This window comes from Pithys albifrons, chromosome 2 (assembly GCF_047495875.1).
Source record: "Pithys albifrons albifrons isolate INPA30051 chromosome 2, PitAlb_v1, whole genome shotgun sequence".
Taxonomy (NCBI): domain Eukaryota; kingdom Metazoa; phylum Chordata; class Aves; order Passeriformes; family Thamnophilidae; genus Pithys; species Pithys albifrons.
The window spans coordinates 5452960-5480222 of NC_092459.1; the positions used below are offsets into that span (position 1 = coordinate 5452960).

At 42.6% G+C, this 27263-nt stretch overlaps 1 protein-coding gene across 3 annotated transcripts in view; it reads right to left on the reverse strand.

The window, feature by feature from the left end:
- KLHL29 (kelch like family member 29) overlaps nucleotides 1–26346 on the reverse strand; it is a 399687-nt gene extending 373341 nt beyond the window's left edge. Inside the window, exon 1 of one of the 3 annotated variants that reach the window (XM_071548271.1) lies at nucleotides 26110–26346. The gene's annotated coding sequence lies outside the window, so the exon portion shown is untranslated. Of the gene's footprint in view, nucleotides 1–25273; nucleotides 25325–26109 lie in introns of those variants that run through there. The other 2 variants (XM_071548268.1, XM_071548273.1) reach the window with 2 other exon arrangements.
- Nucleotides 26347–27263: the final 917 nt, after the last annotated feature.

A 27263-nucleotide genomic window follows, 5' to 3' on the forward strand; every position in this document is an offset into this window, starting at 1 on the left:
ATGCTCAATTCTATGGGGTCTAATAATTTCCACAAAATCAGTTTGGTCTCAGTTTTGGTTTTAATTTACACAGAATAAAGCCAGCTTAAAAAAAATCCTAGAGACCACATCAAGATGGGAAGTGATGTGCCTTTAGTGAATGGATTTTAGGAATCCCAACTCCAATGCCTTTTATTAGAATAATCCTAATATAATACTCTTGCAATTATGTTCCTCTTCTATGTTTAAGTTTTTAATGGCAGGTACAAGAATCAAAGCTCAGCTGAGTCCAAGTGGGGCAAAAAGGCTGATGCTACCCCAGTGCATACCCTGAAGAGTCTCACCTCTACTCTTTCTCTTACCTACTGGACTAAGGCAGCTTCAGTGTCTACACAGCACAATGAGAGAACTTCTTATTTAACTGTTCCTCTGTCCAGTTTATCTCCACGGCCTCAGCTCAGGAATCCTTCTGAACTGAGAGGGAAGTGATTCTGCCCCTCTATTCTGCTTTCTTGAGACCACACCTGCAGGGCTGCATCCAGCTCTGGGGTCCTCAGCACAGTCAGGGCAACGACCTGCTAGAGCAGGTCCAGAGGATGCCACGAAGATGATTAGAGGCATGGAACACCTCTTCTGTTAGGAAAAGCAGGGAGCTGGGTTGTTCAGCCTGGAGAAGACGAGGCCCAGGGAGAACTCGTGTGCCTTTACAGAAAGGGGACCATAAGTAAAACAGTGACAAACTTTTTAGCAGGGCTTGTTGCAATAGGACAAGGGGTAATGGTTTTAAACTTAGAGAGTTGATTTTGATTTAGATACATAAGTTTTTTACAATGAAGGTAGTGAAATGCTGGCACAGGTTGCCCAGAGAGGTGGAAGATGCCTCATCCTTGGAAACACTCAAGGTGAAGTTGCACAGGGTTCTGAGCAATCCAATCACGTTGGAGGTATCTTTGCCCAGGGCACATGGATTGGACTGGATGACCTTTAAAGGTTCCTTCCAACTCAAACTATTCTCTGATTCTTTGAACTGCATTCAGTTTGAAGGTATCTAATTTGAACCTTTGTGTTTCAGCAGTTGGCCATGCACCTGACAGCTCAGCATTCAAACATTCAGCCCGTGCAGCCAAAGATGCTTCACAAGCTTAGCTTAGCCGACCTGGCAACTAAACACACAGTTAAGTGCTGGCCATGAATCACAGCAAAGTTAAAATACCCACATGGAAATAATGCAAGAAATCTTCTCTTAGGTAGGAATATTAACCTTAATGCAGCACACAGCTTTGCTGGTAAGCCTTGCTAAATGAACCATGTTTCCAGCATGCCAAAAAAAATGCTCAGCCAGAGACCAGAAGGGCTAAGCAAGTTCCTGCCTGGAGTTGACTCATATGATTCCCCATGACAACAAAGGGAAAATTCATCTCTGCAACCCTCAGTGATCACAGAGTGACTTGAGATATGACATCTTAAGTTCAATTAGATACAGATGACTCTTCCCTTAAGAGGGAGTTGTGACACCTCATCTCTTTGTGCTCAAGCTACCCCAAAGTTACTAATCAACAAGCTTTACCACAAATTCTAAAATTAACTCGCGCCTCTTCTAGAACCACTGGAAGTACTTCAGCATTTTAGAGTGAGGTTGTAATACTCTGAAAATAAGGAGTTCAGCATCAAAGATAGCTATTTGTAATCTTCCAAACTTGCCAGCAGTATGTAGCTAATGGTGCACTAGAGTTCAAATATAACCAACTCCTTCAGTCTGGTTTTGCTTATTATATTTCTCTGGATAAAGAAACTTCTTCCAAAAATCCTATCACTAAATGTATATGCCAATCATATTTCCAACAGAAGTATGAGTTTGGTGACAAAACTTAAAATAAATTTATTAGAAGCACACTCCAGATGAGATTAATTAAGAGTATATAAGAAAGTACCAATTCTGTGCCAAGCTTACCAGGACAAAATATAGGAATATACCTCTGACAACAGATGCTACAGACATCTGCCAAGCAGGAAATGCTGATCAACAAGTGCTGCACAAAGACAGGAGCAAGCTCTTTGCCTGATGCCTAAGATGAAGAAGTAACGTTCAGGTATGAGTAAAAAAGCAGCTTCTTCCTTAACCTTATGGATGTCAAAAACACTAAGGAGCTTCTGCTATGTCACCTCATCAGTGTCTTTGCCACTGTGGTCTTTTCTCTGCTAAAAACCCCAGAGGCTATTTGGCTCAGTATCATAGTACTGACCTCCTCATTTGAGTCCTACTTGGTGAAGCAAAAAGAGATAAGAGTGATATGATTCATGTTTTACTGTTACCCCCCAAAAACTGCTGAGATAGCTAGGAAGACACCAATCGGATTAAAACATAGTTCAGTGAATTACAGAGTTTCTTTCCTGTAACCTTACTCATAAAAAATTCAGCGACCAAGAGAGAAACCTCCTTGATACAGAAGGGGAAGAATCCTAGCCCACACAATCTCACACAATTCTCAAAGAATCACTGCCATTTGCCAAAGCATCTCTGACACCTTCAAACACATGCAGAAGCCTCCTCTGTTGCGGGGATTCAGACCATTCCCCATGTCAGTAGCACATGGAAATGCTTCAGACACAGCCATTAGCTCTCCCAACAGCAACATGAGAATTTCTTCTACAGTCCATTTCCACTAATAGTATTCACAGACTCGGAATCAGCAAAGGATTTGGCAAGACTTCCCCCAGTTTCATTTTGTACCTCCTGGAAAAGCTGTGGGTTACAGAAGTGGCAGCTGCAGCTCCAAAGGGTGGAACACGGAAATGGCCAAACTGCACCTCTCACCTCCCAACAGGACAGAGCGAGGCAAGGGACAGCCATGGACCAGGTTTGGCAGCACAGGAGGGTCTGCAATACCTGTGACATTCCAAAAAATCCAACCTGAATCACAGAGCAACTGGGCTGTGACTGACAAGGCACCAGTAAGTTCGCTGCCATCCTGGTGGGCTGCAGGTAGTTGGTCCTCCCCTGCCATGAAGAAAGCTTAAATAATGCCCTTAAACTCAGACCAAATCAAAGAGTGCTTAGCAGTGTATTGGTAGCTGTCCCAGTAACTCTTGTTTCCTTTTCTTTCCCTTTTCTCAAATTTGCCAATAAATATCAAAATAGAATCTAATTAATGCTCACTAATGAGTGGGAGACCAATTGCTAATGCAAAAGAATTTGGTTATATGCAAGTAAGTAAACAAGTTAAGGTACAATAAACTGTGTTTTGTTCATTTGACAAATGTAGTTTGCTTTTAATTATGATACTTCCTAGCAGACTACTTTGCCTATTTTGTTGAATTTTCATTGACATTATGCTTTTCCTCAAAGCTACTATTAAACAAAAAAACAAAGAAAAACCAGCAAAACAAACCCAACACAATAACAAAAAAATCCAGTCCCAAAACAACTGATACAGCAAATATTGGCTGCCCTCTGTCACTAGAAATGATAAAGAAGTATTAAAAGACCTCAAGAAACTTGTTTGATGGATGTTCCACTTTTTCTGCTTCTGAACCTCCTTGTGAGGAAGGATCTACCACTGACACTTCATGGTGCTGGAGAAGTTTCCAGTTCAGGCATCCTTCCAGCAGGACTAAAAACTCTCTGCAGAACAGATTTGGTATCTACCTGTGTTGCTGATTTTCCTCACAAGCTAAAGATGTTCAGCTGGATTAAAAGGAGATCCCTTCTTATAAAGTAACGCATTTCAACATTTTTCTCTGACTTACAGTAGAGATTTGAGCAGTTAACATCTTTAAATAGTTCAAGCAAACTCCATCATTGGGAGTTTCCCTACTGCTGCCCTGCATTCCACTACTGCTTAGAATATTGTCTAACAGCTGACCTTGGCCAGAAGTGGTCTAAAGCCAGTAATACACAACATTTCTGAAAACATTCAGAACTTTCTTTTTTAAGTGCGTAACATGCTTTTTTAGACTGTCAAGTATGTTTTTAAAGGATACTTTCTAATGTTGAACTACTGATTTTAGCTTGTTGGTTTTTGGGTTTTTGAAATCCAGTACCTCAGTATGTAGCCACAAGCTTTTACAGGACAATGCAAACCTGGACCTTCTCATGCTGAAAGCACAAACCTTTGTTTGTCTCTTAGGTGAGATGTAGGTGAAAGCTTGCACAGAAATTATTAACATTACAAGTCAGGTGCACTTTTTCAAGATGATTAGCCAGGCAGCAGGTAACTACAGGGGAACAGCCCATCTCCAGAGTTTGGCTCCTATGCTATAAAAAGACTGTGGTCTGGACTCTGGAGCTACCAAACAAGCACATAATTTGGCACACACAGCTTTGTTTGTTGGGTGAGGTGTCACTGCCAAAACAGAGGGAAGTAGGTCATTTTAAGAAAAGCTGCCCTGTGACAACCTCTCAGTCTAGTTCTCAAGTGCCAGTCAAATACCAAACCCAGCAGACTCCTCATTCCTACATCAGTGGCTACAAAGAGCCAAAAAAGGAAATGAGACCTCATGACCTCTTGATTCTCAGGTCAGAGCAACTCCTGCCAACCACTGCAGGCTTCTTTTGTTTATAGCAAGAAGGTGGCCCATCCCGTCCAGTTTGATAGGAAGCAGCATTTTCCCAAAGGGGTGAAATACTTTTAATTGTTTTCTGCCACAACCACCACTCAAAGCTTAAAAGACTTGTCCTACCACCCACATAAGTATGTTCATGACTGATGGGGAGAAAGCAGATACGGTAGTTAAAGACAACTAAAAAAGGGAGATAATTGGCAACACCTTCTCAGGCTGGAAGCAGGGCCAACCCCTATGAGAATGCAACTAGAAGACAGCTGGACAGTAATTTCCTTCATGGATGGCTTTAAAATATCGAAATAAAACAATTTTAATAACTCAAAAGTTTGAACATCTAACAGATCTCAGAAACAAGGTTAGTTTATACTTCTTCCTTTCTTGACAGTTTTCAGAATTGCACAAGTAACACTGCAGTCTGTCTTTAACTGGAGGTCACCTATTCCATGCAGAAAGGAAGTATTTTGCTATAACTGTTCTCCTAAGCCAAGTTACTCCTTCCAAACAGAGATGGCATCTCCACTCGGCCCATCCATGGCTGCATCCCTCTATCAGCAGCTGGCAGCCACAGGTGCTAGGCAAGGACTGGTGCATCACTAAGGCAGCAGCACAGTAGCTACCTGGCAGCTGTCGCAGCAGATTATCCTCTTAATTCTCCTTTAAGTGCAAACAAGAAAAGCTCTATCATGTCCTTCCTGCACATCCCAGTTTCCTTTCATGGATGTTTCCCTTCCGGACAATGCTTCAGATTCCCGACGCTCTTCTTGCTCCAATACTTGCTGTTTATATCCCTCATCTCTGCAGCATTATTACTTTCTGCTCTGAGCCAGACCTGAGCCTCAGCTCTATGCTCTAAGGATATTCTTGTGCTGAAGAGTTCAGTCCTACTCCACAGCCTTTTCTGTCCTAGTGAGAAAGAGATACCTGACAGCTGTTGCTTATGTCTGGGCATGAAACAATCAGAAAGGTGGAAAGGGCTTTTCCTACCTCATGACTCACTCTTTATACAAGCACAAACCCCACCTGCAAGCAATACAGCAGCAACAGGATAAGGACTCTCCATCAGGACAGCTTCTGACAGACCACGGCACTGCACACAGGTCCATCAGCTCCACTGATCACTGTGCTGATGCGCAGACTCACTGCACAGCACTGGTGCCAGAGCTATGACTTTGCTCTATACTACATATTAGTTACCCACATTCTCTCAGGTAACCAGGACATCGCTGTCTCCTGCTTCCCAGCCTCCTAAGAGGCATCTTGTTTAAGGAACTGAGCAGTTTGGAGTAGCTGCCCCACAACCAGTTAGGACCCTGTGGCTCTAATCTGTGCTAACACTCTATAATCACCAAAGCAAAGACCATGAGCTCTGCTTTGGCATGATGGCTCTTCCACCTTCCCTAAGCTACTCCCATCACCTGACAAACCTCAGCCTCCAGCAGCCAAGGAGGCTATTAAAAGGTTTTTCTTCAAGGTTTGCTCACATGAACTCTCCTTGTTGATTCCCAGGCAGTCTCAAGGAAATCTTCATCGTGGCCTCCTTTGCCACGCTCAGAAAAACTTGCTTCAGTCCCAGCTTTGAAAGCCTTTCTTTGCCTGCTAGGGCTCCACGCAATACTTTTTTGCTGCTTCACTGCCTGCTGTGTTCACCAATTCCCTGGCAAGGTCTCTGGGGCTGCCAGCCATCACAAAGGCAGGCTGGTGCAGACTGAGAGTATTGCTAAAGGAGCCTATCATGATGTCTTATGGACCAGTCCACAACTGAAATAAAGAACAGGCATTTCACAAAGTAAAGTGGCAAAATTCAAGTGCTGGAAGCCACAGGCACTGTTGTGACAGCATGTGACAAAAAAGATTACACAATCTTTTTGAGGTGAAGGACCACATTGCCTTTGGAGGGGAAAAAGAAATTATAAAATACCACTGTCTTGTCTCGATCTATTCTATAATGACTAGGATGGACATGCATACTAGAAGCAAATTTTATCTCTACAAGGCCAGTTGGCAGCTGGGCAGATGTAGTTTTATTATTGCCACTACAGCCTGCTCAAAGTACAGGCACAACTTTACCTCCCCACTGCAGCCAGCAGTCACCAACCCACCCCTGAGGGGAGGTCACCTTCGAGGCTGCGCAGGCACAAATAAATAGCGCTGGCCTACAGGACAGCAGATTATTTGAGCCTGGAGAGAAATGTGCTATTCGCAATTTTTGCCACCAGAACTGGGAGTACATTTGATCTGAAAGCCTCAGGCAAATCCCTTCTCCTCTCCGCATCTCAGCTTCCCCGTCCACACTGCTTTGCAAAGTCTGACATAAGGCACTGCAGAAATGCACAAAGTCACTCAGTGGAATGGCAAGACGAGGGCCAAGCAGACATGATCGCCTCAGATTTTCTGAAGATGGTTATTTATTCATTCTCATGGTGTTTCAGGAGCACAGAGAAGCCTTAACTGTGATAAAGGTCCAACAGTTGCCAACTGAGTATTTGCTTTAATCACATTTGATGTTGTTCTTAAAGCTGCCTGCCAGCTTCTGGAGTCATTTGATTATATACAAGTATTACTTCAAAGCAAACAAGCAATGGATACATTTTTATTTGTTTGTTTCAGTGTTTATAAGTGATATTTTCTTACAATTTGCAGCGTGAAGGAAATGCACAGTACTTCTGTTTGGATCTAATTTTCATGAAAATTGAATAAAAACAGAAAAATACCAGCCACCTAAGTCCTTCCTACCCCCCAGTAATTAAGTTCCCATGAAGTGAAAAGAAAAAAGAAAGAAAAAAAGAAAAAACCTTGCTAGTCAGCCAACTTTGTTTAAGATATATTTCATAAATCAGCCATGTTCAGCTTAAATCAGCACAAATGAACAGAGAAGCAGAAGCCTTGAGGCAACTGTTCAGACACCTAAGAAATGACAGCCAGAAGCCAAAGCCAGGAAACGACGCTGAGTTTGAGGGGGTTTTTTTATCAAGTTTTTTAAAGAAATTCAACTTGACTCATTATAAAGGCAACACAGCAAAATAGGCAGGATGGAGTTGAGACATGGAAGCAGAGAAGAGCATTGCTCAGTTGGGGCAATGCAACACACACTGATGTGTAGACCTGGACAACTCAAACACAAGCCTGTCAGCACCCAAGTGCTTCTGCTCTGGCCTGAGCCGACAGAAACCTCAGGGACTGCACAGCTTGTCAAACAGAGAGGGCATGCTGTACACTGAGTCATACTGCTCATTCTTCCCCTCCTCCTCATGATCTATTCTTGAGAGTAAAAACAGACAGAGACAAAAGTTAGTCTCTAATCCTGAGAACAAGTGAGGGAACAGCTAGACTTCAGCAAACCACCATCTCCTGCTGATGCAAAGCTTGGTAAGGACAGGAAAACTATCGAACTGCAAGACCCTTGATATACACATGGGAAATGAACATCCATCCCCAGATTTCTTGGCATTAGCCTAGCTGCAAAAATAGAACAAGCTCCAATTCAGACTCCCCAAACTGTCTTAATCTGCAAGACCACTCAGAAGAGCCACTGAAAGCAAAAGGAAAACATCCATCCTTAAAAAATTCAGTGACAACCTGCACTGAAATAAACAGAGTAGATTGAGTAATTTCATCTCAAGGAGAGCAATCCAGACTTTCAGTATTTCAGCTAAATTCATACAGGCACCATTCTGGAGATGCCATGAAAAACCCTGAAACAACTGCTCAAAGAGACAGGGGAAACAATACTCAGAAACCTTCAGTGTGTTAGCTTGAGCAATAATGCAGTTTTGAAGTGCCACTATCAAATCAACAGTATTGCTTCCATGCTCTCTGTGCTAGGCATCCAAATCCAAAGGAAACACTGTGGACTCAGAGAAGGCTCAGAGGACCATAACAACAGTATTTTGGATGTGGAGAAGCTTATTTGAAGGCAGACTGAAGAGTAGATAGCAGACTTTAGAGATGAAATAAAAATGTAAAAGCATGACTAGCAGAGAGAAGTCATAACTTCAGTTTCTCTCTCCTTGGTCTCATAACAAAGGGGAATTCAATAAAAGCTACAAGTTATAGAACAGATAAAAACAAGATAGTCTCAAAAATGTCTAACCAGACTCCAGAGCTTGAAGCAAGAATTTGTCAAGGCCAAAAACGAGCAAGAACTGCCACAAAGCAACACATTCATATGGTTAAGAACATCAAGAGATTTAAGTGTATGATAAAATAATCTTAGTACAAGGTATTCAAATTCTGAGATAATCCATGGATGGTATTGTGAGACAAAGATAATTACAACAGACCAAACCAAAACATCATTTCTCCTTTTGTAAGTGGTTGGCTTTTGGAACTGGTGGATCTAGGTACTGGATTAGATGGACTGAAAGTCTGGCAACACCACAGTCAGCCTGTTCTAAAGACTCTTTGGATTTAGCCCTTGAAAACAGTAAAAAATTTTTTCTGAAAAACACCAAGTTTAGGAAGTATTTTTTGAAAAGAAATATCACACAAACTTAAATTCAGACAAAACCCACACTGTATTTCCCAACTTCTTTCTGAGGGCACAATTGGACCAGTAAGATCCACAAGATGAACAAGATCCTCCTTCTTAATGCATATCAGTTAACCATCTTAGCTGCTCAAGAGGGTACAAAAACTGTAATATTAAAAACTACATCCTCAAAACATACCCAGTCCTCCAGAAGTAAAACCTACTTGCTGCTTTCTGAAACAACACTTTATTTTAGCAGCCTTAAACCCTGCCAAATTCCTGTAATACTTATAATAACAAACAATACGTGCAATCAACACCATATAAAGTTAGTTACTTTCAGTGTAGAACCTACAAACCAACCTCTCTAAGAAATTCTTATATTAGGTTTTAGGTTTGTTTTTTTTTCTTTTCTTTTCGTTGCTTGGTTGGTTTTTATACTGTTTTGAGAGTTTATTCATTAGCTACAAAAAATATCCATCCACACAACTTATTTTCCATTTGTAATTGATCAAAAAGAAGTTCAGTTGGACATTAGGAAAAGGTTCTTCACTGAGAGGGTGGTTGAGCACAGGAACTGGCTCCCCAGGGAAGCTGTCACAGCATCAAACTTGCCAAAGTTCAAGGAGCATCTGGACAACACTGACACATGTTTAGTTTCAGGTAGTCCTGTGAGGAGCAGAAGTTGGACTCGACAATCCCTGTGGGTCTCTTCAAACTTAAGATATTCTATGGTTCTCCACATCACACCCTCCAGCACTATAAAACACCTGCCACCTTCCAAGAGGAGACTTAAGCACAGAACCATTGGCAAGTGGAGAAATTGTCTGTGGAGGAGGTGCTGCAGCTCTGGTCCCTACTCACATAGTTAGGTTTTCCAAGTCTCCACTTGTGTAGAATACCTGAATAATCACACAGATCAACCTTCACTGTTGGGTTTGCTAGCCCAGCTTTTGGTAGCAGGGAGGGCTGCAGGGGTGGCTTCTGTGAGAAGCTGCTGAAAGCTTCCCACATGTCCAACAGAGCCAGTGCCAGCCAGGTCCACTGCTGGCCAAGGCCAGGCCCATTAGGAATGACAGTAATGCCTCTGTGATAACACATTTAAGAAGAGGAAAAAAAGGGATTCCACAGATTAAATTGTGGCCAAAGGCAAGGGAAAATAAGTGAGAGGAGCAGCTCTGCAGACACCAAGATCAGTGGAGGAGGGGGAAGAGGTATTCCAGGTGCCAGAACTGGGATTCCCCTGGAGCCTGTGGTGAAGACCATGGTGAAGCTGCTGTGCCCCTGCTGTCCATGGAGGACCCCAGGGATGCAGAGATTGACTTGCAGCCTGTGGAGGAGCCCACACTGGAGCAGGTGGACACCCACAGGAGGCTGTGACCCCATGGGAAACTTGTGCTGTGGCAGGCTCCTGGCAGGGACCTGCAGAGTCATGGGGAGAGGAGCCCATGCTGGAGCAGGTCTGCTGGTAAGACTTGAGACCCTGTGAGTGACCCATGTTGGAGCAGGCTGTGCCTGAAGGACTGCACCCTGTGCAAGGGTGACCCACCCTGCAGCAGTTCATGTAGAACGGTTGCTGTGGGATGGACTCACACTGGACAAGTTTGTGGAGGATGTTTCCCACAGGAGGAACTCCATGCTGGAGCAAGGCAAGGGCTCTGACTCCTCTCCCTGAGAAGCAGCAGGAGCAATCCGAGACGAACTGACCACAAATCCCATTCCCTGTTGCTGTGGAGGGGGAGGTAGAACTGGAAAGAAGGGAGTGGTGGGAGGAAGGTCTTTCTAAGATCTGTTTTTACTTCTCATTATCCTGCTCCAATTTTGTTAGTAATAAATTCAATTAATATCCCCAACTTGAGTCTGTTTTGACCATGATGGTACCTGGTGAGTAATCTCTCCCTGTCCTCATCTAAACTCAAATCTTTTGCTCTATTTTTTCTCCCCTGTGCAGTTACAGAGGGGACTGACTGAACAGCTTTGGTGGGGACATGGCATCCAGGGAGGGTCAAGCCACTGTAACCCCCAGAATGTGGTGTTTTTTCCCCCCCATTTCTGCCCCCTCTAGTTTGCATTTGCCTGCAGAGTTCCTGCCTCCACACACCCCCCTGCTCTAGAGGAAGCTCACCCTCTGCACCATCAGCGGGCTCTCCTGCTCCCTAAGGAGACCGCTGGTCAGACAAAACATTGGAAACAGTTGGTTCTGTGCTTGCATCAAAATTAAAACCACATGAATTTTCCTCCATTCTGTTCAAAACTGAATGCCCTGAAAGTATCCAACTTTCTTCCCCAGACACAACCTGCCAACTCCTCTGAATATTGTCAACAAGCTGCCTCAAAGCATAAAAACAGTAACAAAATTGTGAACTTTTTTTTTGGCTTTATTTTGGAGTTCACAAAATGCAAAGACACTCTTTCCTCTGCTCAAAACCAGCCTTCAAGCAAGGCAGTCACCTGGCTCCAGTGGAACCATTTCTTCCCCCCCTCCAGAGGGGCCTTAAATCAGTGCTTAACATCAGACTGAGTGAAGTAGCAAAGTAAGCAAAAGGTGGCAAGTAGCTGTTTTTAATATGAAAGGCTTCTGCTGAAGCACATTAAAATACTAATTCAAATGCAGGATAATCAGCATTTTTATAAGATTTCATTCTGGTATGGGCTACTTCTGTCAAAAAGCAGTGTTGGCTACGTGGTCCTACTAACAGAACAAATAACTCAGAGTTTTGCCACAGAACTATATGCCACAATGAAAATATATTGAAATTAAGCATGGTTTTGCACATACTTTGGAAGCAAAGGAATTGTTTCTGATACAATAACAATAGTGCTAATAAGTTAACACCTAGATACAAACAGCAGTCAGGTCAAATCCTTAAGTCACTCTGTAGGAAACCTAGATATGAGCTTGTTTTAGCTCAGAGTTACACTGAGACCTCGTATGGTCCTTGCTAATGAAATGAGGGGAAGCAGTAGTATCTACTTCAGTGCAACAGCAGGGAAACCAGATTGCAAGGTTCTTCTGCTAATATGAGTTACTATAGTGTTGTGGGAGCTTTGCACTCTTGCAATAATTGCAGATTTAACAGGCCTTTTCATCCTTCTCACCTTCAAATCCTCTCTCCCTCAGAACAGCTTAGTGCTGCCATCTACTTTTTTCATCCTAACAGGTCTGGGGTTTTTTATCCTAAAAAAGTTTTTAGTAGACTAGTTCACCTGCTATGACAACACTCCCTCACCTGAGTCTTTACAACTGGGTCCCCACTTTTATACCTAATCCAGCTCATTGCCAGGCAAAATTAAAACTAAAGGAAACGAAATACAGAATTGTACCCAAAGTCCTTTTACCACTAATTTACACTTAAGCCCTCAAATATTAATAAAACCCCACAACTCTCTCAACTCTTAACCACAAGGTATCTTTTACAACCCTTGAAGGTATTAATCTAGTAGATTCAGAGATGGCAAGGTTGAAAAGACATAGGTCTTTATCTAATCATCTGGACAGTTCTGGAAAGCAAATTTATCTAGCTAAAGATGTTATTCAAAGTTTCAGTCCTAGGGAATTAATAAAATTCTTTTATAGGTCATTTATTTGCACAGACACTAACACTGCTAGAAAAAAAATATTTCCTGGCTAAAGGATATATCATCTGAATAAAGAGGCTGAAAAACATTCAGGCAGTTTACTAGGAGACTGCCTGCTGCTGATCAGGCAGGAGCTAGTCTTGATTAATTCTCCACCTCGCTTTTTCATTGCCATCATTTTAAGGCCTGAGCAATTGTTTCTACACAGTTCTCCAACCACCATTTCTTGAGGTTCTTCACCCTAGTTTGTAATAAAGGAAGAGTGTTCAGACTACATCACTGCTCCCACTCTTGTCTTCCGACATATTCCTTGGAATAACAGCAGGTGAGAGCACCTTCTGTCTTCCCACTTCTACCTTCCCACTAACAGCACACAAGACAGACAGTGCATCCATCCTCACTGTGAGCATCTGCCCAGAGACTGTGCTCCAAAGAACTCTGCTGCTGGTTTGTTATCTTTGCCTCCCTTCATCCCAACCTCAACCCCTTATAAAGGCCAGATTCTCCAAGAAACCAAACAGTCTCTGTGCCCTTCATTTGAGGTTGAGGTCTATGTGTGCTGCAAGCCAGCAAGGTGCAGCCTTTTGAGCAGAACAGTCTGAAACAAAAGAGTTCTGTATTTCATCATTATACATCCCAATGACATCAGCTACTGTGGGCAAGCAACAGACACACTCTGAGTAGTTCCCATCTTTATGCAGGTGGCCACAAACACAACACAGAGCCCCAACCAGGGATCCCATAGCAGCACTTATGCTGGGTATCCAAATCTCTACTCAAATAATTCACATTATGTCCCATGCACATGTAGAGCGTCCTGCTCTGCCTATATCTCCTAGCACAGGCTGTTCAGATACCTGTCCAGGTTTGCAGCTTGTTCTCATGTGACCCAAGGCCTCTGCTGAGGTTGCAAACATGTCATAGGGGCCCTGGTGGAGTGAATGTATTTGTCCACAGGGAATTAAAGGGAATTAATCATATTCTGTGTGCTGTATCAGGCTGGTGAAGGTCAGACATCTGAACTGGGGCAGCACAACCTCCAGCACAGATGTCAACTTCACAAGGAAGCACCCTGAAAAGCAGTGAGAAAATGTATTTTCAGAAGCAGATTTTTTTCCTTCCTGCAGAGCTTTATTTCATAATGAAAGATGGATGAGGAAAAAAAACCCGACAAAATTAAAATACAGTTTTTAAAATAAAAATTCATTTCCTAGCTGTCATTCCTGGATTTTGCATATCATGCCTTAGCATGAACTGCTGCCAAACACAAGACGTCAGGTCCATCTGGCAGATGTACACTTCCCTGGCTGCCAAGTGCTTCCTTTAGATCCAGGGACTTCACTATTAAGTATATTCGCAAATTCCAGCCTCCTAAACGAGTAGGGCTTCTGAACAGCAGCCTCTGCTTCCGAGTGCCCTGCAAAGGGGGAGCAAGGGTACAGTGCAATCATCCAGAGCATCTGCTGTGCTTGTGCGGTAGAGAGGGCAGTTTCCTGGTAACCAACGGCTACACCAGCTCTGGGAGAGCTTCAAGGAATTCCTTTTTCTCCAGATTATCCCTAAGTAAAATTAGGAAGTATTTAAGAAGCAGAGGCGAAACTCAACCATTCAAGCTGACATCATTACTTATTTACATATAAATACAGCCAGGAAATAAGCATATGTATTTATATATAAACAAAAAAGCCATCCGTACAATGTTTCATATAGTGCCTTCCCATCCAATATTTACTACTTTACCCATGACTTAAGAAAAAAACTTTTTCCCTAAGAAACTGGTGATAAAATGCCCTCTGGTGGGCGTGACTGTGGACCTCTACATCAACAACCACCTCTGAAATAGTTCAGAGCCTTCCATATATTCTTGGGATTACTATTTTTAATAGAGTGAGACAAAGCACATACTTGCTTTCCAGAAGAAACAGATACACCCTTGACTAGCAAGCCCATGTTTTACTGCTAAGTATCTCTAGATTAGAACCATCTCAGAGTTTAAAAAAATCCTATTAAAATAATTTTGGCAATCATGTCATGTTTTAATGTTCATTTCACCTTTTTAGCATACTTTTTACTTCTTAAAAATATGCAATTAAGAGAAACAGAAAAGGAAAATGGCATTAAGTTATGCTTTGCCTCAGCATAACAGAATCTTTGTCGACTGAAATGGAGAAAGGAGGGGTGGAGAAGAGCTGCATTTTCAGAGCTTATGAATCATTTTTGTCCTGTTGAAGCACCAGGCACAGCTAGGAAGGCAGCTCTAACTGTACAGGCAAAAAAATAACAACCCTTGTTCCAGAAGAGTTTATTGCCTAAACAGAAAAAGCAAAGATGGAAAAAAACCTCTTAAATATAAACTGAAGTTAACAGGATGTCTTTTATCCTTCAGCTGCTCAACAATTGCGGGTGGTGCTTTCATTAATCTGAAATGAGATAAATCTAAAAAAAAAAAAGAGCTGAAATATTAAGAGGCAGTGACAGAAGAGATAATGCAGCAACTTGGGGGCAGAGTGCACACAGAGCTACTCTGAGAATATACAGATATATGTAAACCAGACTGCTTCCAGACAAACTGGAAGGGAAGAGCCACCAGGCAGATGGGACTGCACAAGCCTGACCCTAACGCAGCCAAAAAAGCTGCAGTTACACACAGAACTCAAGTTGACCCCACATAGTTTCTAGGGAATTTTTTTTTTGTGCAACAGCAAAGCTTCAGAGTTGCAGCTAAATAAAAAGGCAAAACAGAACACTCATGTCACATGAAGGAAAATGGAAGAATTCCACTGCTTTCCAGAGTTCTTTGGAAGATCTTTGTGCTTCCATTGCATATAGAATATGACACTTCTTCTGTTCACCAGGATGGTTAGAAACTTGCTTCCAGCTTCCACAGTACAATTTGCAGTTAACTGTTGCTTTATACTAAGAATATTTGCAACTTTGATCTATATGTGGAATGTGAAACATTTCTGCTTTTTTATAGATGTTTCTGGGCAACAAAACTTGGCTTATGCAGTTGTTCTTGTATATAAATAATTATATGATTTAACTTTCACGTCCTCTTTTCTGCCCTCAAAAAGGAAAACTAAATTGTCAAAAACTGCCCATTTATTTGACATGTGCCCTTCTCTAAGTCCTGCATCCCTGCTCTGTATAGAAGCTCCATCCCTCTCCAGTGGCAGGCAGGTCACACACCAACAGGCAAACCTGTCCAGGGCTTGGCTCACAGATGGACTCAAGCACAAAGATCAGAAACTTTTAGTTTAACAATCCTCTTTGCCCACCCAGAGATACAGGGTTACATTTACAATTTCTTCTGCAGACAAAGGCCAAGGGTTTCACAGAGCAATGCTGTCACTTGGTGTTCTACTGCATAAGCTCTATCACTGCTTCATGATCATTCTTGCAACCATCTCTGGACGTTATGTAGACAGCAGCTACAGTGAAACATATTTGCCTTATTAGCCAGAGCAAGCCAAGATTAAATGGTCTGGTTTTGTGTGTAATAGATACATGCACAATGCCCATGCTCCTAAATTTCTACCTAAAATGAAAAGTAACAAATTATCTGGGAAAAATTAGTACTGTCATTTCTTGGACCTGATCCTGAAGGTTAGTCCTGTGGTTTTGTGGGGTTTTTTTCTTCATCTTTCAATTTTCTAATCATGAAGATGGCTCAAGGTTGTACAGTTTTGATTGCTGTTAAATTTACAATTCTTTAAAAATTCTTTAAAAATTTACAATTCTTTATGTAAAAATAAGGGGCTCATACTTTGGTTTGGGGTAAAACTGTCCTCTTAAGTAAACTTAGAAATGGTTATAGTCAAATTCAAGAGATTACTGGTCTACTCAAAACCATGAACCGATAGATTCTAATTTTATAAGATAATATTTGGATAAGAAAGACTTATAATCTGCTGTCACACACCACACAATTTTACTAAGTACCTTGAGGAAATCCGAGTCTGTTTGTGTTTTCCTAAAGTTGAATAACTGCCTGATAAACAATACAGCCTGAGAAGAGGAAGGAAATGGTTAACCAGGGCTTACAGTCAGATTATATGCAGCTAAAGTCTCACCAGCCCCCTGGCCTCTCCAGATGAGTACAGAGACACCTAATGCCCTGATGATCCATCACCTCAAGCAGCAGATGCCTAGGCTCAAGCTGCATCTGAATTTCCATCATAAATTAATGTTTAAGCTTCTTGACCTGACCCAACTGGATGTCAGTCTTGATCTCTAACCCAGACCACCTTAACTCTGCCATCAGAGCACTGCAGCTTCATGAAGTTCTTTGAATAAAGATGCCAGCATGGCACAGGGGGTTGGGTTTTTTAGTTTTACTTGTATTATTCCTGAAATACAATACTTCAATAACTTAGCTGTTGCAACAAGAAGATTTGTCTAAGAACAGTTTTTAGAAGGCTTGAAGAATTCTGCTGTGAACTGTTCAAGTGTGATATTGAAACAGTGAATTTAAGGAAAACTTGCTTCAATTTCTTTTTTACCAAGAACAAACCCTACATGCACACAAATGGGCTTTCAAACTTTCTGAGACAGAGGAAAAACAAATAAAGCAAAATAAAGAGTATTATGACAGCAAGTGAACCACAGTTCTCTTCATCTTTGCAATTCTGTATCCAAGTACCACTTTTAAAGTCAGTCCTGTATTTTAGGGACTTCAGGCAAGCCTTCAATACTGGTTCCTTAATTCCTATACCATTTCTATGCTCTGTTTTTTCCTCCTATATATAACAACTCAAGTATCAGCCACTACTTCCCACTGACTTTTAGTTCACATAGAGAAAATGTTGTGATGTTGCAGAACTCTACCTACCCAGAAGTTTAATCATGAAATTTCACACTTTCCTTCCAAAATAAAAATGGACTGGGACATAGGCTTTACTTTTGGAGATTTAATAATCTTAAAGAAACATTTATCTAGTATCTGCAGGATACCAAACATAACTCCATTTAAGTGCACAAATTTGGGTCAAGGACAAATTTGGCCCATTCTATAAATACAGAACTGTGACAGCAAAGAAGGAAAAAAAGTTATTGAACCCCCTGGACTGCACAAACCAGAGACCAGCAGATATTGTCCTCCCCATCTTCCAATTGCTGTCATCTGCTTAGAGATTTGCAGACATTTTCTTTGACCTCAAGACCTTCACAGCTGAATTTCACAAGTGATTTGTTCCTCAGGGTAGAGAAGCACTGTGCAACATCAGATACATACTGGAACATGTCAGCTCCACAGGTGTTAACTACATCAGGATTTGGTCCACAGTTCAGCAGCTCTTGTGACAATTCACACATTAAGATCAAGTGAGAGGTTCCCCAGGAAGTCCCACACAGCCACAAACCCCTGCTCTTATGTGCTACAGGCAGCTTTTAACCAAATCTCATTACACTCATTTGCAGTCTTAAGGCTCAGACCTCAGAAAGCAAGTGGGTGGTTTTTACTTTCAGACTTGTACAGAGACCATAAGGAACAAAACGTTGGCCCAGACAGCCAAAGCCTCATGAATTCCGAATCTGAGAATGGGCAGAAAATCCAGACTACACTCATCAGTGTAAATGAGGTAAGAGTTAGCTCACCAAAGATCAAACTCAACATTCATTTATGCCTATGCAACATTGATTTCTACTAACTACATGTGTGTAACCGGGGGCAACACTTGATCTGAAGCCCAGTGCCTTGATGTCCAGCTACTGTAAAACAGAAGCAAAAAGGTAACTACAAACATTTGACTGATGTTGCCTGCAAGCAGGGCATTGCAGAAAGCTCTCCCATCATAGTGACAAAATTAAGATGGGGCATGGCAAACCTTGCCACTAGAAGTAATTGCACAAATATTTGGAGTGCTGTTAAAAAAGAAAAAAAAAATTATGACACTGGGGAAAGGCAACACAAATCCACAGACCAAGAAATAAGCTACTACATGCAAATACATGCAAGCTTCTCCCAAGTTAATTCTCCTCTTAATGGAATATTGATTGGTATGCTCAATGTTTAGAAATGTGAAACAATGTGGAGGAGAGAAGGAAGGGAAGACACTCAGAGCAGTGACTTTTGTTTAAATAATACATACTTTCCTCATATGATCAGCCAAAAATAGCATAATAAAGAGGCCAGTGCAGTAATATTTAACATTTTGACTCGTATTTTATTAGCAAGTCTGTCAGAGATGGCCTGAAAGTGTTAGCCACACACTTTCTGTGCCCTTCTACAAGAAGAAAGTACAGCATTTTTCATAACCTCTCACCACTGGGTATCATTAGTGTATCTGGTATTTCTCCACTTCAAACAGGATGGACTGCAAAGTGTCTGTGGTAGTATAGAGGCTTTTCAGATGTCATCTATCAAGTTGTTTGTGAAACTGAGGGGAAACCCACTGTTTGGGGGGAAAGTAGAGCATTCCAGAGCCACGAAGAACATCTGGCTAAGCTTTGCTACATCTACTCCTATCCCCAGCTGAGAAGGAAGGATGATGAAGAAACAAGTTTCATCTTGGAAAGAGCTATTTATATTAACTCTCCAATTTTGAAGAAAACACCTACAATATAACCAGTGCCATAAAAATCAAGTAGCCACCTATTCCAATCTTCCTTAAATTTCTAGCTACTCCAATGACTACTGCCACCTGCACAATTCTGGAAGACAGTTTCTTCTATCTTTAGAGAAGAGCAACAAGGCTGGTGAAGGGACTGGAGCACAAGCCCTGTGGGGAGAGGCTGAGGGAGCTGGGGTTGTTTAGCCTGGAGAAGACGAGGCTCAGAGGTGACCTCAGCACTGTCTAGAACTACCTGAAGGGAAGTTATAGCCAGGTGGGGGCAGGTCTCTTCTCCCAGGCACTCAGCAATAGGACAAGGGGGCACAATGGGCTCAAGTTCTGCCAGGGGAAATTTAAGTTGGAGATCAGAAAAAAATTCTTTACAGAGAGAGTGCTCAGGCATTGGAATGGGCTGCCCAGAGAGGTGGTGGATTCACCATCCCTAGAGATTTTCAAACACAGATTGGACGTGGCACTGAGTGCCATGATCTGGTAAAGGGACTGGAGTTGGACCAAGGGTTGGACTCAATGATCTTGGAGGTCTTTTCCAACCCAATTGATTCTATGATTCTATGATCCTTTTCCTTTCTGTTGTTCATGGAGTCCTGCTGGGACACCCCTTATAGCCTCCAACTCATTTTACTAAAACAAGCCATTCAAGAAGGAGGCAAAAGGAAAAAAAACCCAAACCAGAAAAACCAACTCCCACTGCCATAAGAGTTCCAAGCCCTGATGACTGAAGCACCAACATCATGCTCAACAGCTCTGCTGACCCATCCCATACTAAGGATATACTTAGAAATACAGACACCATCAAGGAGGCATTTCATCATGTATAGGTTGATATAGATGAATTAGTTTATACATATAACATACATGCATATTTTTAAGCTCTGCTGCTTGTACTAAAACATAAGGAACTTCATACAGAATTAGCAGCTTCTCCCCCCTGCTGCCTTTTCAAACTTTATGAAGGGTTAAGAAATAAGCTCAGAAAGATATTTCTTAACTTTATTCTGTAGCATTTCCATATAGTTTCAAAAGCATTTTGCAGACATTTATATACCCAACAACATTTTGTAATGTGAAGTGTTCCAATCTGGCATTGTTCCACCCTTGGCAGGCAAGAGACAATAAAAATCAGGAGTAAGTGGAAAATGAAGTTTTTGAAGTATACAATATGTCAAGAATCATCTAATGAATTCAGGTGCTCAACAAGCTACAAATCAACCGAACTTTGCAATACATATAGATTTCAAAGCACAGGTAAACACAGCTGCATCCACTTTAAAGTTATTCCATGTCGTGTGATTATTGCGATGAACTTCCTGAACTCTTTCACCTCTTTCTGATCTGCAGTTTACCTGTGGCTGGAAAAACTAATGGCATTTAAATTCTTCTCCCTCTAATTAAGGGAAACAGCATGTTTAAGCCTCAGAGTGAGAAAAGAAACTTCTCTTTGAGTAGCTACAGCACGCTGCGATCTGCAAATCCAGCAGCATTGCTTTTGCAGACCAAAAACAAAATCCTACAACGAGGTCTGACAAAGCATATCTTAGAGCAGAATTATCCGATTTAAATATTAATTACTCATCAGCATGGACTTTAAGAAGAGTCTGAAGCAAAAGCCCTTAAATCACACTTTAAATCCAGGTTTTCTAATGTCTGCATTGTCACATGGATCATCGTTGTAGGGTGGGATTTTTTGGGAGGCATTTTTAAGGGGAAAAAAAAAAAAGAAAAAGGAGTGAGGACTGATAATGAGTCTCCAAGCTTCAAAAACACCAAGGGATGTATGAAGGGTCCAGCTCAACAAATTAGGCACATCTTGAGTTTGAGTCCAGCTACGGGACACTGTTATTGGCTCAGATACCTCTGCACGAACTTCAGGGATTCTTCACAGTATCTCTCAACTACACTGACAGTCCAACAAACCTCATGACACACCTACCAGTTTTTACTTAACAGCAACGTCGCAGAGGAATTTTATCAGTGGCAGATTTTCTTGCAAACTGCTGAACAGAATGAGTTCCAACGCACACCTTGAGATATAATCTGGTGCTCAGTCAAATTGCCTACTACCTGTATTTATGTAGAGTTTAGTCCTTAGACTGGAGGCTAACCCAAGAAAAAACCAACCTGAACACAAATCCCAGCATTTAACATCACACATCACATAGCATATCATAATGGATGACAGGGAATTAAGCAAAAACTCAAATCACAGAACACTACAAAAGCAACATTGAATTCATTTTAAAATAAGTCTTAGTCTAAAGCTTCAACAGATCATTTCACAGAATCAGTATTATTACTGGAAGCCAGCACTATAAATTACCTGAAATTTAAGACCACTAAAAACTAAATGTTTTTCTGATGTTAATGCTATTTATGGCCAAAAACCAAGTTGAGATTATTTGAAAAACTAAATCACAGATGACTGGGAAAAAAAAAAAAGGCAAGACATAAAAATTAAGGAAAATGGTCCCATGTTCCACATACTCTAATCCACAACATAAAATTATTTATGGAAGAGTGTGACTAGGAATTCAGTTACTATCATTTATCAGATGGTCAAGACAGCACAGAGGTAACTGGCTGCATAACAACAGCACCAGGAAGGTTTCCTGGGATGCTGCTTGCACCAGATCTGGTTTCACCAGAACAGGTAAACGATGCATATTCACACCCTGTGAAGAGCCTTGACTTGTAAAAATCTGACAGAAAGGCGTTCCCATAAGAGAGTTCTCATCTATTTCCCTTTAATGTCTCTCTTTATAGCTGAGGAGGAGTTCTTTGTACTTGTGGTAACAAAGGAAACATGGAAGTGACAGAAGCATGTCAAAGCTGTTTATGTGTCATACATCCTCACACTCGGAGTTGCTCTTGGCAGTTCACTTCTTGAGAAGAGTCTGCAGCCTTCACACAGGAGCTCCACCTTCCTAGAGGCAACTTTATGGAAGAGTTAACTGCATGGGGGGATGCTGAAACCCTTCCCCATACTGGGTAAGCCAACACAAAACCAGAAGGAAAATTTAAAAAAAAAAAAAAGTGGCAAAGAGTTAATACAATAACTCAGTTACCTGCAGGTATATTCAAGGCAACATTATCTAATTTGTATGTTTATAGGCTTTAGGGTATAGGTTTTATACAGTGTTTCTTCTGCAGAGAGGTAAGTACATCAAGAAAGTGATTAGACAGACAAATAAATCACAGAATTCAATGACATTGTGTCATATTTAAGGTTATTGAATCAGTATACAGCAAAATGCAAGATCTGGGGCAAAGGGGACCAAATAAGTCACAAACTCATGCTGAGATTTTAGCTAGTTAAATGCCTCAATTACAGCACAAAGAATTAGTGATCTGAAAATGATGTAGACCTCAGTGCTGTACTATAAAGTTGAGGCTCTGCAAACAGAGCAGCTTCGGTATCAGGCCCTCAGGTGTCTGGGCTCCCTGGATCCATAGCCTATGGCAGCAAATCCAAGTGTATTGATGGCATTAGTGGACTAATCACTACAAGAATTTCAGTAATGCTGAAGGATTTAGGATCTCCCCTAAAGGAGGGATGACAAAAAAATTAAGAAAAATATTAAAGAGACACCAAAACTTCAAAGTGCCATAAAAACCTCCAAATCAGTTTTAAGATTAAGAAATAAATTGCACAAAAGAGACATGATATAAGGTGCAAGGGTTAAACAAGATGGGACAGCGTGGAACTTTTTTCTTCATTTACAGATCCAGGGATACTTTTTCCCTCTAATGCCCTGTGTGAGTTTCCATCACAGCACACAGAGACTCTACAGAGAGGGAAAGAAAAATAAGAATTTTTTTGGCCTGTTTTATATATTTAATTTTTTTTTGCCATGCTTCAGAAGAACTGGGTCCATCAGGTTTTGGAACTAAATTAAAAGGTCAGGAAAACAAGTAGGCATGGACAAGACTGAATTGCAGATGAGCACGGAGAAGCAGAGAAGCAGCATTGGGATAAGAGCCAACAACTGCACACAGTTTCGGTCCTGCTCCTTCCTGGTGGCAGATAACGCAGTGCCGAACCTGAGCAACTCCCGAGGACACCACGAATCACAACCTGGGAGAGAGGGATGTGTGGGAGAAGAGCAGTTTCACTGTACAGACGATCACAGAAAACGTGGGCATAATGAATTCTCCTCGCAAACAGGCACTAAAAGTGATAGCACCAGATACAGTGCTCAGTAAACCCAAAAATCACATCTAATTCCTAGATCTGTGACTTCCTCTTCATTGAGAAGATTTCCAGTCAACATACACACTATATACTTTATTGTTGTTTGAAGAAGAGCAGCAACTGCAACAGCATGCTAATCTAGAAGCTGAGACAAAACAGAGGTGGGTACTTTCTTCCCTCAAGATTTCTGCTTCGAAAAAACAAATGAACAAGGGTTTCTTCTGCACACCACCACTTTTTGTTTCATTTCAGCAAGACTTTGACAAAATCTAATTCACTGTGCCATCTATGTAATATACTGGGTACCTGAAGTATGACCATCAGTCATTAGAAACATAATTAAAAAGTGACAAAACTAGATCCCCCCTCCCCAGCATGCAGATGAAAACCAGTAACCCTGCCTCTATTTGTAACCATGACAACTATAGAATATTTTATTTCGGTAATATAATTCACAGTGAACATTTCCTCATAGGTTTTGTTGTTAAGGGAAGGGTTGACACACTGTGCACACATCTGATAAGCTACCAAAGACAACAAATACACAAAACTCAGGCAGTTTGCGACCAAGAGCCTGGTTTGTATTTCAGAGTTCATTTAAGACCCTCTACAGTAAGTGAAATGAACATGAACAAAATTCATCCAGATTTAAGTGTTACAGGTCATTACTTGCAAGACAACTACTTGGTATGACAGGATGTTTTTCTACTTGTAAATAAACCCCAATGATACCCTCATTTTTTCAAAGAGGTAGTAACTCAAAACACCAAACTTCAATTAAAATACCATAGGCATTATTAGGAAATATCAACATGGATGTTATGGGAAAAAAGTATCTCTACAAAACAAGGCAATGAAAAACATAGTTTACATATGCTGGCTAAGTCTTACTCTGGATGGGTCACTAAATTATTTTCATATCTCCCATATTTCATGTTAAATTGAAGACAACTTCCACAAATACACAAAATGAGAACAGGTTATAAGAAAAAATAACAAAAAACCCTCAAGCCTGCACATTATTCAAAGAAGATTAAACAACCTTCTGAGCATAACTAAAGTTTGACACAGATAAATGTCAGAGTAAAATATTGCTGTATTTTATTTTTCACATGAAGAAAAAAAACCAAAGCCATTAGTAGTTTAAGCCAGAATACAACAATATTAGAAAGACTCACTGTTGCTTTGGTTTGGAGGCACACAATAATAAAAAAAAATAAAGCTTGCTGTAATACTATCCCCCTTGTCCCTCAGATCATATCTTTCAAGAAGGATTTAAAGTTTCAGCAAATTGCTAATTATAAGAAACAATAATAGTGTTATCTGCAGTCACCTTACAGCTACAGTGGTTTGGGTTTTCAGTATCTCAAAAGATGAGCCTGATAAACGTGTTTAAATTGGTGCAAAGAGACTCACACGTGCCTACACATACTCACTTGCTCAGCTGTTTTAAAGACTATCAGGAAAAAGAAAGTTTCTTCATTTATCAGAAATATGCTCTACATAATCTTTCATTTAAGCAAGTAATAAGCCTGCAGCAAACATGCATGGCTTTTTCCTTCATTGATGGAAAAGTGATTAAACCCCCCTTAATCTAGTTACCAGAATGCTCTATTTTTTCTATGCAGTTTTCATATACAATAACAAAAGATAAGCAACCAACTACATGACCAAGGCTCCATCATTTTTTGTGGTGGTGCTGCGATAAATCTGTCTACAATGTTCTAGGAATATTTTCAGTTTAATAAATGAGACCAGAGAAAAAATAATCTCTGAGACGATGAGCACACACTGTTCATGAAGTATATGATAAGCACCACCATCCATCCCCAGAACTCCCTTCCTCCAGACCCTTCTCCACCCTCCAGGGAGGCATAGGGACCAGAACTCAAAATCCCGGGGACCACAGACCTGCATACTCACACGACAAGGACAACTCGCCACATCCACTCAATGTCAAAAAACAAAGTAGCTTTTCCCTCCCAGCCTAACCGAGACCTTCCGAAAACCGGTACCCAGGGGATGCGCCTCTGCGCTCCGAACGCAGCCACGGCAGCACTCGGGCTCGGAGGTAAGTTAAACAACCCTCCCGAAAAAGAAAAACAAAAACAAAAAAACACCATCAATGGAAAAGCACAGCAGCAGCCAAACAAGCCTCACACCGGCGAGGGGCATGTCACCGGCGTGGGAAACGTACGAGGTGTTTTAAAATATATATACGTATATGTAAGCAATATTGTGCCGAGAAGTTCCTCGTATATATCACGCGTGGGGATATGGAAGAATAAGAAGGGGGGAGCGAGAATGCAGTCCAGGCACAGGGAGAGGATGGGGCTGGCCGAGGCGGCAGGGAAGCAGAGAGGGAGGGAAGCGGCTGCCTGCGGGGTGCGCGCCGATCCATCCCCTGCCAGTTTCGGGGCGGCTGCGGGCGCGGGCCCGGGGGCGGGATGGGATGGAGCATCCACCGGGACAGCCGCCCCCAGAGCGGCGGGGGGACCGCGGGGACATCGCCGCTCCCCGAGCGAGCGCCCGAAGTTGTGGGTGCGCGGCGGAGGTGGGGATCCCCACGCCAACATGAAAAAAAAACCAACAAACCAACCAAAAAACCAAAACCATCACAGCAACATTCCGAGCGCCCGCCGGCCCCGCACGGCACCCCCGGGCAGCGGGAGGCACGCAGGAAGTTTTTAATGCGGGCAGCGAGCGCAGGCGCAGGGCAGCCCCAGCCCGGCGATGCCCGGCGGGTCCGCGCCGCTTACCTCCCTCCGCGGGGCGCAGCGGCCGCGTCCTCAGGCGGCGGGAGGATGCGCGGCGGCGGGAGGAGGAGGAACAGGAGGCGGAGGCGGCGGCGGCGGCTTGTGCATCGCAGCCTCCGCCGCTAACGCAGAGCCCCGCGCGGCTGCGGGCGCCGGGAGCCGCGCTGGAGGCCGGGCAGGGAGGCGAGGCGCGGCGGCGGAGGCTGCTGCGGAGCCGCGACCATGCTCCCGTCTGGCCGCCTTCCCCTCACCTACTGCCCGCTTTAGCCGGGGAGGGAGGCGGCCTGGGCGCCGGGGCGAGGGGCGGGCCGGGCCAATCGCGGCGGCGGCGGCGGGAGGCGGTGGAGCCCGGCCCGGCCCGCCCCGTCCGCCGCACCGCCCCCGCGGGAGGGAGGGAGGGAGGGAGGGAAGGAGCGGAGCGAGCTCCGGCCCCGCCGCCCCGCGGGGCATCCCCGCCGCGCTCCGCCGGCCGCAGTTGCGGGCGGAGCCGCCCCCGGGACCCCCCGGAGGGACAGCGCGACCCAAAGGGCATCGCGGCCCCGCCGCCTGCGGGAAAGTCGCGGGTACTTGGAAAGAAAAGCTGCCTTGGTTTTTTAAATCATCCTTCTGCCCCGGGGGCTTGATCCCAGGCCGCTCCGAGTCCGCGGGAGTGTTGGGAGTACCTTGGTACCATTCGCTCCCAACAACGCTCTTTCTTTTCTTGGATGTTTTTTCCTTTTGTTTTTTTCTAATATCCATCCTGTTTGGAGCCACTAGAGATTTTCCGCGTGGAAATCTGCATCTGTCTCTCTCTTCTGTATAATCTTGTATCTGCGTGTGCTGCTTTGTAGGGATCTCTCTGATGTGCACACAAGCTGCATATGCTGTAGTTTTTTTTAAACATAGAACACTTTGTCTTTTATATTTCCTGTAAGCATAAAAATAAGCTTAATCAAATTCTTTTCTCCTTACTTTACTGGTTAAAAAAAAAAAAGGCATCTGTGCTCTAACGTGTTGGAAGTGAGACAGTTGTGCCAAATGCCAGCAAAGGGAAGGGAGGGAAGCACACAACCCACAGAAATAGGCAAATCCATGTTTTTATTGGAAAAGGGACACATGCTGCCCCATGCCTGCAGGAAGCAGGGTGTAGCACTAACAGAGCAATTTCATTTTCTCTC